This window comes from Rhagoletis zephyria, unplaced genomic scaffold (genome assembly GCF_001687245.7).
Source record: "Rhagoletis zephyria isolate East Lansing unplaced genomic scaffold, Rhagoletis_zephyria_1.1 Rzeph_scaffold_00477, whole genome shotgun sequence".
In the NCBI taxonomy this organism is placed as follows: domain Eukaryota; kingdom Metazoa; phylum Arthropoda; class Insecta; order Diptera; family Tephritidae; genus Rhagoletis; species Rhagoletis zephyria.
The window spans coordinates 228,833-242,103 of NW_016157561.1; positions in this window are offsets into that span (position 1 = coordinate 228,833).

The following is a 13,271-nucleotide window of genomic DNA, read 5'->3' on the forward strand; positions in this document are numbered from 1 at the left end:
AGCAGACCAGAACCTCACTCGCGTTTATTTTATCCAATCAATCGAGTTAATATTTCAAACAGGTGGCAACCATCTCAAAAATATTTCAAATCAACAGCAGTAATGTTTCTTAAACCTTTTTAGTTTAATACCCAAGCTTGATGCTTCTTTAGTTTGATACACATATCGTAATATTTCTTTTACTTTATTAATTTTATTGACTTTAAGATATGCAAACAGGTGGCAATCCTCCTTAAAATTATTTTCTACCATAAGCCTTCTTTGGTATGATACCCATATTGCAATGATTCATTTATCTTATCAATTTTACAAACAGATGGCAACCCCCCAACTTTTTTTTTAGCTTTAAATGATCTTGTTATAAACAAGAAAAATAATTAGTTGAGCTGGTCTCGAATTTTGAATCCTCGCACAAACGAGGTGTTTTTTGGTGAAAATTTCAAACTCGAATATCTCGAAAACTAGAGCCAAACCAGAAAAACAGCTGTGATTACTGAAACCAGCGTACTCGAATTATGTTTTTCACGTATGACCAAAGAATGTTATTGAGGGCTATCACAGAATTCATCATAGCTTCGATTTTCGTGAAATCTGCGAAAGTGCTATCACAGAATCCGAATGGCTACCAACGTAAATTCGAAATTCGTAGAGAGCATTCACTGAATCCGTCCGTAATGAAGATTGGTACAGTTTATGCTGTCGGAACAAAATTTAAAATCACTGAATCTTAAAAATAATGGAAAAAGCTGCATTATTGTTAATAATATTATTAAACTCCAAATTTGTTATAGTTTTATATAGTCCATATATTTGTGTAAACGTAGACGTAAAATACCAATGCCATACACACATACATATGTGTATACTAGGGCGGGTCAATTTGTATGGATCGATTTTTTTCGATATCGTTCCTAGAAGATTCGGATTCTTCATAAAATTCTAAGAAAAAAATTCCTCCAGACCATATCTCTAAAGTTAATTTCGAACCTGCGCAATTTTAAAAGAAGATATCTTTAATTGATGCTAAGTTAATATGCAGATTAATATTTACTAAAGTGTTACGAATGTTTTTTTTTTTTAATACAAATTTGTATTTGGGGTTTTTTGATACGAAGAATTAATTTTTGATATCTATTTCTTATTTAAAAAACCGCAAGATGACGCTACAAATCAATAGCCCAGTCAAGTTAGCTCAAAAAATAGGGTAAGCTTACAATAATTCGCATAAAGCTGAAAATTGGTACGAATGTTGCGAACACTATTATAAATGAAATGTCAAAAGTCCCCATCGATCCCACGTCTACAAAAAAAGTTATTCAAGGTCAAAAGTCACATGAATTGATTTTTCTAATTTTAGAGGAAAACGGTAAGGTTTATCATAAAAATAGGTGAGACGGAAGTGTAGATCATACAATTGTATACAAAAACTGTGATACGATTTTTCTTCCTAAGGATTTCCATTTCTGAGATATAGCGATACAAAATTGTAGTAAAAGGTGTGTACTTTATAATATGCAAATCATAAATTTGTATAGAAACTTTTTGTATGTATCTCTATTAAGTGCTCATAACCAGGGACGTGAACCGGTTTTGAACCGGAAAACCGCTCTTTTCTATTAATTAACTGAACCATTAACCGAACCGAAATTTTCCACAAATGTTTGATCCGAACCGAAAACCGAACCACTTTCTATAAAGGTTTAAAGGTTCGTTTCAATCAATTTTCAATAGATAAATGCACCCACTTTTTTTACCATGTGACAATATCATATGTAAAGGCAACCCATCTCATTTGACAGACACTTGACCCTTAACCTTGCGCGTTGTTGCACTTGACACTTGACACTTATAAACTTGCGCGTTATTTTTTTGGTTTTCGAACCCTTGAACCGAACCGAAACCCCGGTTCAAAGACCAAAAAAACCGCTTTGACGAACCAATCCAAAAGTGCAAAAACGGTTCGAACCGCTGAATCGAACCGACCAAATTTTTCATCCGGTTCACGTCCTTGCTCATAACTTCTACATTTATTATTCAATTAAGATAAGCAGGGCTTTATTGTATTAAATGAAGAATCATTCTTTGACGTGCAAGAATCCAAAAGTTATCAGGTTCTTTCATGTTGATATTTTTACCGAATGTTACATTTTTTATTATCATTTTTTTTTAATCATGCAAAATGTCGATGAATCAATGATTAGCTCCTAAACTACTAATCCGTTTGGAAAATATCGTTTATGCAGAAGATAGTAAATTTAACTTGCTTTAATACTGTAGAAATTTAAGATCGGCCAGCTATATAAAAAAAAAATATACAATTAAAAGAGTGCACTTTTTCACATCTCGAAAAACTGAAATTTGGCTATATCTCAAAAACTATTGCAGTTTATTATATTTTGACTACATATTCAGATTCAGCGGAAAATTTTACATGACGAGTAACCCCCATTTTTCTCCATGAGTATGCGATTCATTTCATATACCTCCGTACCAGCTTCATGAACTTTTCCAGAGATATGTAGGCGCCACGCCCTTTTTTCAAATAGCTCCAATTTTTCTCCATGAGTATGGTATTGATTTCATATATTGTGAGGACTAAATATCAGCGGAATTAAGCCCCCTACATAAACAATAACGCCTACAGCAACATCATCGAACACGGCCAACCAACACGAGAGACCGTATCAACACTCCTTTGCGACATCGTCACCAATAGCAACGCAACACATCTCAGCTACACGAAGAGCACTATCTTTGCTTCTTTTCTTTTCTAGCAGATAATTATCAGGAAGAAGAAGAATGGGAAAATTGATAGAATTACGCTCACAGAGAGCGAAATAAAGAAATAGTAAAGCAGTGGTCGGCAGTGATCGGAGTTCAAAAAAAATTTGTGTGGTAGAATCTGGAAAAAATGTGGTAGATTTCAAAAAAAATGTGGTAGATCTCAGGTATTGGATCAAACCTTGTACAAACATTTAAAAAATTCTGCAAGGTTTCACCTAAAATGCAAACCTTTTAATTAGAATATAAAAAAAACTAATTTTAGTTTAATAAAGTGCAAGATTGAAGTTGCTAAAAATTACTTTGAGTTTTGGCAATTTTTTTTCTTAACAGTGTAAAGAAGTTCCTTCCATATCAAGATATTTTTCGAAGATATTTTGAAAGATTTCTGCAACCTTGCGGAGTGCTGCCACCTTTTCTTTTTATCACATCACGATGTAGCGAATATTTTCGCTCTTAATTCTTTTTATAATTCATATATTTTGCAAACACAATAGAACCACGTTTCCTGTCGAAAAATTGAATATTGAGAAAATTTACTATTTTACAGTTTATTTTATCCTCCCATTCTGCCTGTTGTTAGTGTTAAATGTTGCACAATTTTTGCTCTTAAAATTAAGAAAATTTTGTCGAGCAAAAATAAAACTACTCAAAAACGCGAATATGTGGTAGATTTCCGACCTTATGTGGTTGATGTGGTAGATGCTCAAAAACGTGGCAGATCTTCACAATGTGGTAGAAGTCCGTTCACTGGTGGTCGACAAAAGTTAAACGGTGACTGTGTTGGTGAGAACAAGAGAACTGCTCCGCATGAGCAACCCAGTAGAAAATTAGGATAAGTGAAAAAAAAATTTAGCTTATGGGTCTTCAATAAAAACATATAAATACATATATTTAACACATACATATGTACATATATGAGCAACGCGCATTTACTATACAAGTATCATAATCCCAAAGAAGCAAAAATCGGGTTACGTATGCAAGAATGAACATTAGCTCTTTCTTATGATGTGTAAAAATTTCATAGCTGTAACGATTACCAGTAGCTCACTAGAACAAAATCAGCCTTTTCCTGAGTTTCGCCCTAAAAAAAATTCACCCGAAAAATTATCATCTGCGCATGGTATGTAAACTCACGGAAACAAATGATAAAGCTAATATCTATTAATTTTTCCCTTGTGAGTATATGTAAATTCAAAACTTTAAAACTGTTTTTCTCGAGTTTCTAGTTTTTTGAGTTAGGAAAATATTGAAGCAAAACTTAAATAAAAAATTACAAAATTCATTTGAATTCACCCACGTCAAATATTGAGAATAAAATAAAATAAATAGAAAAATTAAATTCATGTTCATCAAACTCGTTTCAAAGTTTTCCATGTCGTTATGAAATGATTACAAATGTCTTTTAATCGCATACATATTCCATTTAACAACCACCCTTTCATTCTTTGAAAAAAAATAAACTTTTTTCATTAAAAAGTCGTTGAATTTCTTCATTAAAATGTTTCCTTATGAAAAGAATCAAAATGTTTTTGAATAGTATCTATCTATTTATATATAATACGCGAAGGGATTTTTAGTGCAGCGTAAAAGATCTGTACCGTTCGTCCGATTTTCAAAAATAAGATGTCAAATTAAAGCGCTTGGTCTGTAGATGTGCAATAAGGTTTTATTTTTTCGATAAGAGTTGCCACCTGATAAAAAATTGCATTCAAGTAATTTAATAATCAATGCCATCAGATCCACACCGTTCGTTCGGTTTTCAAAAGTGTGGTGTCAAATCAAAGGGCTCTGGATGTATGTAGGTGTGCAATAAGGTTTTATTTTTTCGATAAGAGTTGCCACCTGATAAAAAATTGCATTCAAGTAATTTAATAATCAATGCCATCAGATCCACACCGTTCGTTCGGTTTTCAAAAGTGTGGTGTCAAATCAAAGGGCTCTGGATGTATGTAGGTGTGCAATAAGGTTTAACTTTTTCGAAAAGAGTTGCCACCTATTAAAAAATTAAGTTCAAAATAATACGCGAAGGCATTTTCAAAAATGGGGTGTCAAATTAAAGCGCTTGGCCTGTAGATGTGCAAACTGGTTTTATGTTTTCGAAAGGAGTTGCCACCTGGTAAAAAATTGCATTCAAATAATTTAATAATCAATGCCATCAGAACGGTGTGGAGTTTGATTTTCAAAAGTGAGGTGCCAAATCAAAGGGCTCTGGATGTAGGTGTGCAATAAGGTTTAACTTTTTCGAAAAGAGTTGCCACCTTTTAAAAAATTAAGTTAAAATTATTTAAAAAGCTAAACCAATTATTACAAAAAGGGCATAAATGGAAATAGTTTTGAAAATCTTGTTTATGAGGGTTGCCACCTGTTAAAAAAATCAAAATCAATTTAAATAAAGGGAATTAGGTAATAGAAATATGTATGGGTGCCAGACGATAAAGTTTAAGTACGTAGTAGTTTGTAAACATTTTGAAGAAGGTTGCCACCTGTTTGAAAAGTCTAATTTATATGAAGTATAAAAAATATGGACGTCAAGCGAATGAATCTTAAGAGATCTTTAGTTGGAACGTGTAGAATATTTTTAAAGTGTTTGAAGAGGGCTGCCNCCTGTTTAAAAATTAAATTCAAATTATTTAAATAGTTAAATCAACATTTACCATTTGGGTACCAATCGCAGTAGTTATGAAAATACTTTATTTCTTAACTGCGTGTAGGAGGGTTGTCACCTGATTAAACAATCAAATTCAATTTGAATTAAGGCAATGTGGTAATTAAAATAGGTATCTGTATATATAATATCTATATATATAGTACGCGAAGGGATTTTTTGTGCAGTATAAAAGATCTGTACCGTTTGCTCTATTTTCAAAAATGAGATGTAAAATTAAAGCGCTTGGTCTGCAGATGTGCAATAAGGTTTTACTTTTTCGAAAAGAGTTGTCACCTGATAAAAAATTGCATTCAAATAATTTAATAATCAATCAATCAATCAATCAATCATCAGATCTACACCGTTCGTTCGATTTTCAAAAGTGAGGTGCCAAATCAAAGGGCTGTTAAGGGATTTTTTGTGCAGTATAAAACATCTGTACCGTTTGCTCTATTTTCAAAAATGAGATGTAAAATTAAAGCGCTTGGTCTGCAGATGTGCAATAAGGCTTAACTTTTCGAAAAGAGTTGCCACCTTTTTAAAATTTAAGTTCAAAATAATACGCGAAGGCATTTTTTGTTCCGCATAAAAGATCTGCACCGTTCGTTCGATTTTCAAAAGTGAGGTGCCAAATCAAAGGGCTGTTAAGGGATTTTTTGTGCAGTATAAAACATCTGTACCGTTTGCTCTATTTTCAAAAATGAGATGTAAAATTAAAGCGCTTGGTCTGCAGATGTGCAATAAGGCTTAACTTTTCGAAAAGAGTTGCCACCTTTTTAAAATTTAAGTTCAAAATAATACGCGAAGGCATTTTTTGTTCCGCATAAAAGATCTGCACCGTTCGTTCGATTTTCAAAAATGGGATGTCAAATTAAAGCGCTTGACCTGTAGATGTGCAAACTGATTTTATTTTTTCGAAAGGAGTTGCCACCGTAGAACATTTAAACTATATAATAAGCAATGCCGTCATAACAGCACCGTTCGTTTGATTTTCCAAAATAAGGTGTTAAATTAAAACTCTTGGACTGCAGGTATGCAATAAGGTTTTACCTTATTGAAAAGAGTTGCCACCTTTTAAAAAATTTCATTCAAATTATCTAAAAAAAATCAATTTTTACAAAATGGGTATCAGTGGTAATGGTTTTGAAAATATTTGTTTCTTATCTTAACTTTGGGAGGGTTGCCACCTGTTTAAAAAATTAAAGGGGCTTCAGAAGGTGGCCGTTTGAAAATATTTTGTCGATTAAATTCGACTTATCCAGAAGTTATATGAAATGTCAAAATAATGATGTGAAACGAAAGAATATTAAGAAGACTTTAGTTTGAACGCACAAAATATTTTTGAGGTGTTGGAAGAGGGTTGCCACCTGTTTAAAAATTAAATTCAAATTATTAAATAAGTTAAACGAATTATTTAATTATGGGTATCAATAGAAGGGGGGTTGAAAAATCTTTATTTCTGATTTATATTTAGCGGAGTTGCTACATGTTTAATTAATATAATTCAACTTAATTCATCAGTTGATTATAACATGTATCGCAATGTTAGACGAAGAATATTTAAGAATATCTTAGCGCGAAACTACTTTTCAAAAGGGCTGCCACCTGTTTAAAAAGTCGAATTTAACTATATCTATATATATAATACGCGAAAGGACTTTTTGTCCAGGTCATCAGATCTGAACCATTCGTTTGATTTTAAAAAATGTGGTATCAAATTAAAGGGCTTGATATTTACATGTACAGTAGGCCGTTACTTTTCCGGAAAGAATGGCCACCTTTTAAAAAATCAAGTTGAGATTATTTATAAATCAATATCATCATATCCCCATCCTTCGCTCGATTTTCAAAAGTGAGGTGTCAAATTAAAAGGCTTGGTTACAGATGTGCAATGAGGTTTTACTTTTTGAAAAGAGTTGCCATAGGTATCAGTCGAAATTGTTATTAAAAGCTTTGTTTAACTTAACTTAACTGTGAGAGTGTTGCCCCGGTTTAAAAAATCTAATTAAATTTTAAACAGGGAAATTACATAGGTAATTTACAAAATGTTCCCCCACAGGGGTCCAGACTAAAGGAGTTAAAAAAATAGTAATTTTAAAATGTTTTGAAAAGGGTTGGCACCTGCTTTAAAAGCCGAATTTAGTTATATGCAGTATTAAAATATGGGTGTTAAACGAAAGAGTGCTAAGAAATCTTCAATTTAAACATCAAAATGTTGTTTGATGGTTTGAAGAGGGTTGCAATCTGTTGAGAATTTTAAATTTAAATGAATTATTAAGTTTAATAAATTAAGTTAATAAATAAGTTATGTTAAATAAATTACTAAAAGAGGTGATTTAAACGTTCTTGGAGAGTTCCCAGGTGATAAAAAAATTAAATTTAATTTATTTTTTTTAATATTTTTATTGAGCTTTGTACCACGATTGTTTATTAGGAAACATTGAAAAAGCAACAAAGTCTAAGCGGTAGTCTAGCGGAAGTCTAGAAAAAAGAAGTCTGATGAAGAGATGTGGTGATCTCCGAAATAGCTGCTATAACTTCTACCGCTTAGACTTTGGTGCTTTTTCAATTTTTCCTAATAAACAATCGTGGTACAAAGCTCAATAAAAATATTAAAAATAANCTATAACTTCTACCGCTTAGACTTTGGTGCTTTTTCAATTTTTCCTAATAAACAATCGTGGTACAAAGCTCAATAAAAATATTGAAAAAAATAAAATGTTAATATACCACAATAACATTGACAAATTGATAAATTCAATTTAATTCTTCAGGTAATTGAATTATATATCAAAGTATCAGACGAAAGAGCTTTAAAAGATTTCAGTTTGAAAATGCTTCGCAGAAGGTTGCCACCTGTTTGAAAAGCATAAGTTATTTAGCTTTTACACAATTTTAATGAAATATTAAAATATGAGTAACAAAAGAAAGAGTTTTAATAAAACTTTAGTTTGAAAATATTTTTTGTTAGGGTTGGCATCTATTCGGTTTTTATTTTGAGCGATAAGGTTCGGTTATTGTTTTATCAGCTGTCTCGATGAAGTCAATTGGCCCCCTCGGAACCGCGATTTCAAGCCCTTAGACTTTTTTGTGCCATGCCGTGAAGGACCGATATAATGCGGACAATCTATTAACAATTCAGGCCTTTAAGGCGTATGTCGGGAATTTCTTACGATAGAGCCAGAAACCATCAACAAGGTCTTGGAGAAATCGGTTAACAGGATGCGCTACTGCAAAGACAGTCACATGATGAAATCGGGTTCCATAGCTAATGGGAATATATGTTCTTTCGAATAAACCCATAATATACCGAAAAAATTAGTTTGAGTTAATTTATATAAATAAATAATTTGTTTGTTATGGTCATCAGATCTTTAATGTGAAGGTCATCAGATCAGCACCGTCATTCTAAATGTGCATTAAGGTTTTATTTTTTGAAGTTACGACCTTTTTTAGCGGTGCACGGCGGTTTGAATTTTGAGGAAATGAAAAACTGACGCCATTTGAGACATCTCTTCGTTCAAAAAGGGATGGACGAATTTACTTGAAACATTTTCAATATTTATTAAGGTTTGTGAATAGTGTTGCCATCGGTTTAAAATGTTAAACTCAATTTTGCCGTCTTAACGCCATGCGGGTTCACTAGAATATATATAATACGCGAAGGCATTTTTTGTGCAGCATAAAAGATCTGCACTGTTCTCTCGATGTTCAAAAATGGGGTGCCAAATTAAAGCGCTTGGCCTGTAAATGTTTAAACTGGTTTTATTTTTTCGAAAGGAGTTGCCACCTGCTAAATAATTAAACTCAAGTTATTTACTACTCAATGCTCTCAGATCCGCACCGTCCGTTCAATTTTCAAATGTGAGGTACCAAATTAAAGGGCTTAGGGTGATGATGTTTAAGAAGGTTTTACTTTTTCGAAAAAAGTTGCCACCTGTTAAGAAATTAAGCTCAAATTAATTAAAAAGTTAAATCAATTATTAAATATGGGTATCAATCGAAATGGCTTTGGAAAGGCTTTATAACTTAACTACGTATAGGAGGGTTGCCACATGTTAAAAAAAATGTAATTAAGTTTTAATTAAAAGAATTTGGTAAGTGGATAAGGTATCGCTATATGGGTGTCATACAAAAGAGGTTTCAGAAAATAGTAGTTTGGAAATATTTTTTAATAGGGTTGCCATCTATTTGAGAAGTCTAATTGAACTATTTTATACCCAAGTTATATGAAATATTAATGATGGATGTCAAATGAAAGAGCTTCAACAAATTATTGGGGGATTCACAACGGTGTCGTAAGTGTCGTATTGTTGTATGTCGTAAACTTTGAAAGCATTAATAAATATTTAGAAAACTTGAAACCACAACCAACTATTTTCTAACACAGCGAAAATTCAAAATATGTCTTTGATGGTACTTTGCAAACCCCTTTAATATATTTTTTAGGCGTTTAAAGTTTACGACATACAACAATACGACACTTACGACACCGTTGTGAATACCTCAACTTAGTTTGACAATTTAGAATATTTTTGATGCGTTTGACGGTTGCCCCAGTTTAAAGGACTAAACTAAAATTATTTAATAAGTTAAATGAATTACTAACCGATGGTTATCAATGGAAATGGGTTTAAAATCCTTTATTTAAGAACTATACTTAGGAGGGTTGCCACGTGTTTAAAAAATAAAATTTCCACTTAATTCATCAGTTACTTGAAATATTTATAACAATGTCAGACGAAAAATATTTAAGGAAATTTTAGTTTGAAAAAAATTTTTANAGAATATTTAAAGAAATTTTAGTTTGAAAAAAATTTTTAAGATGGTTGCTGCCGGTTTTGAAAGTGGTATTTTGTATAATTATACATAAGTTAGAGGAAATTTTAAAATATGGTTATCAAAAGAACGAGTGTTAAGAAATCTTTAAATTGAACATTTGTTTGTTTTTTTATTTAAAAAATTAAGCTCAAATTTAATACGTTAAATGGATTGTCAAAAGATGGATATCAATCGAAATGGGTTTGAAAATAATTCAGGGACCGCAAATAACGATTATCCTTTGAAATTTCAACTCAAAAAATCACGCGGAAAGAGAAATGCTACGTGCATAAGGAGTAAACCAATATATTTCTTATTACTCGGAGTACCTTCAGCGGCGCTGATTTTTATTTTTTAATTTTTACTTATAAAAATCAAGTTTAATCATTATATTTTGAGTTTTATTTTTTACTCAGAAAATAATCGTTATGTTTTGAGTTTTATTTTTTGCTCGGAAAATAATCGTTACGTTTTAAGTTTTATTTTTTGCTCGGAAAATAATGGTTACGTTTTAAGTTTTATTTTTTGCTCGGAAAATAATGGTTACGTTTTAAGTTTTATTTTTTGCTCGGAAAATAATCGTTATTTCTTGAGTTTTATTTTTTGCTCAGAAAATAAAACTTAATTTTTGCGTATGCGCATGCGCATGCGTGAATAGACAGGGGGCGGCTGCATTGAACCTTTAACGCCACTGTGGAGTGGGTAATGAAAATACAGATGCCAGGGCAGAAACAAAGAGAACCACATTTCTAAAGAAAAAGTGCAAAAAAGCGCATACGCATACGCAAAAATGAATTTTTATTTTCTGAGCAAAAAATAAAACTCAAGAAATAACGATTATTTCCGAGCAAAAAATAAAACTTAAAACGTAACGGTTATTTTCCGAGCAAAAAATAAAACTTAAAACCTAACCATTATTTTCCGAGAAAAAAATAAAACTTAACACGTAACCATTATTTTCCGAGCAAAAAATAAAACTTAAAACGTAACCATTATTTTCCGTGCAAAAAAATAAAACTTAAAACGTAACGATTATTTTCCGAGCAAAAAATAAAACTCAGTTAATAACGATTAAAAAGTGATTTTTAAAATAAAACTTATAACCGTAACGGTCCCGGAAATAATTTATATCTAAATTGTATTTAGGAGAGTTGCCATGCTGAATTCATTAGTTAATTGAAATATGTATAACAATGCCAGGCGAAAGATTTTAGTTGGAAAATACTTTTAAAGGTGTTACCACCTGTTTGAAAAGTCGAATTTGTTTTACTTATACGAAAATAAATATACGTAATAAATATCGAAACATTAGTGGCAAACGAAAGAGTTTTAAGAAAACTATAGATTGATAATATTTTTAATTAGAGTTGCCATCTATTTTTTTAAGGTTATAACATCTGCACCATTATTTGGAATTTCCAAAATGAGAAGTCAAATTAAAAAACTGGGATTCTACATAGATGTGCACAGGTTTTATTTTTTGAAGTTACATAGAGATTTGTAATTTGATGAAATGAAAACCGACACCATGCGAGACCTCTCATCACTGAGAAATGGTTTAGATGAATCATTGGGAATATTATTAGAGGTGTTTAAAAAATTTAATTAAATGTTGGCGTTTGACGCCATGCGGGTTCACTAGTATTATTTATTTTTTAAATGACATAACACAAAAGGCATTGCATGTCACCAAAAGCATTTTCAACCATGTAATATTTCTCGCAAGGCATTTTTGCATACAAGAAACAAAGCGCAACAGCCAAGCACGATGTTGATTCGTTGCTCTCTACACAGTATAGACAGTAACCAACCTTTCTGGGTTGTTGTTGTAGTAGTCGTTGTTGTTGTAGTTATATTCACTCCTGAGGAAGGCACGGGGTTGTGTGCTGCTATTTATTGGCCTACCTCAGACTTTTTCTTAGATTTAAGGGTTGTGTGCTGCATTATTATTAGATAAATAAATTTAAGCATTTGACAAATCGAGATTTTATTAAAAGAAAAATAATTTATAAAAATTGTGTTGAAAAACCAAACAAACGCTCGTGCGAAAGTTCTATTTTTGTATGTTGTTTAAATTTATACATGGCGTATTGATAGTAATACAAGCAATGTATTCTTTTGTGGATTTTATGTTACTTGAGAATTTAGACAACGTGCGAGCTGCCAGGTTCTGTTATCAATATAATTAACACAAGCTTTTCGGCGTGGTTGCCTTTCAATAAATAGAATAAACAAATATTCGCAAATAAATTGGATTTATTTTATAACTGACAACTAACATACGCTTTTTGTTCTTTTCTCCATTTTGGTTTTGACTCTTTATTACCGCCAACAACTTTATGTGTATACATATTTACAAGCTGTCAAAATTTTGCGTAGTCCCACGAGCTAGGTAAAAACTATGGCATTCGTATTCACAACGAGAAATCTCAGTGGCAGCGCTCCGAGCGTTGAGATAGTAATTTCATGTCAATTAGTAGAAAAGTTCCATGTTGAAAAATCTTTTTATTATGGCGAGAAAATTTTACATTTCTGCTGTGCTAATTCGTAACTTTTTACTGCTGGAAATTTTTGACAGTTGCTCTGGTGCAAAAGAAGTTGAGCAATTAAAATCAGAAATTATACAAAAAAGACTTGTCTTTACTGACATTTATTATTCTAGAACTAAAAGCCATGCATTTATTAGACGCCTTAGTAATAAAATTAGAACAAAAAAATTGTTCAAAACCGTCAGGCCGGATTGAAAAATTTCATTCACCTCATAGTTAACAAAAATTAACAATCCGTAGTACTTTTCTATCAATTCGCAAATGTCGTTTGCACAAAAAAGGTTATGAAATGCGTTTTATTTAAATCGTTTAGAAAATGAGTCATTTATGTATACCATTTTATGTGGAATTATTCAATAAATTTCGTTTTACACTATACTTTTTGAAACTATTTGGTGTTAATTATTTTTGTTTCTTAAAAGCAACCCTGCGTGCTTTGAAGGCGTGTGTACCAATAATATCATCCC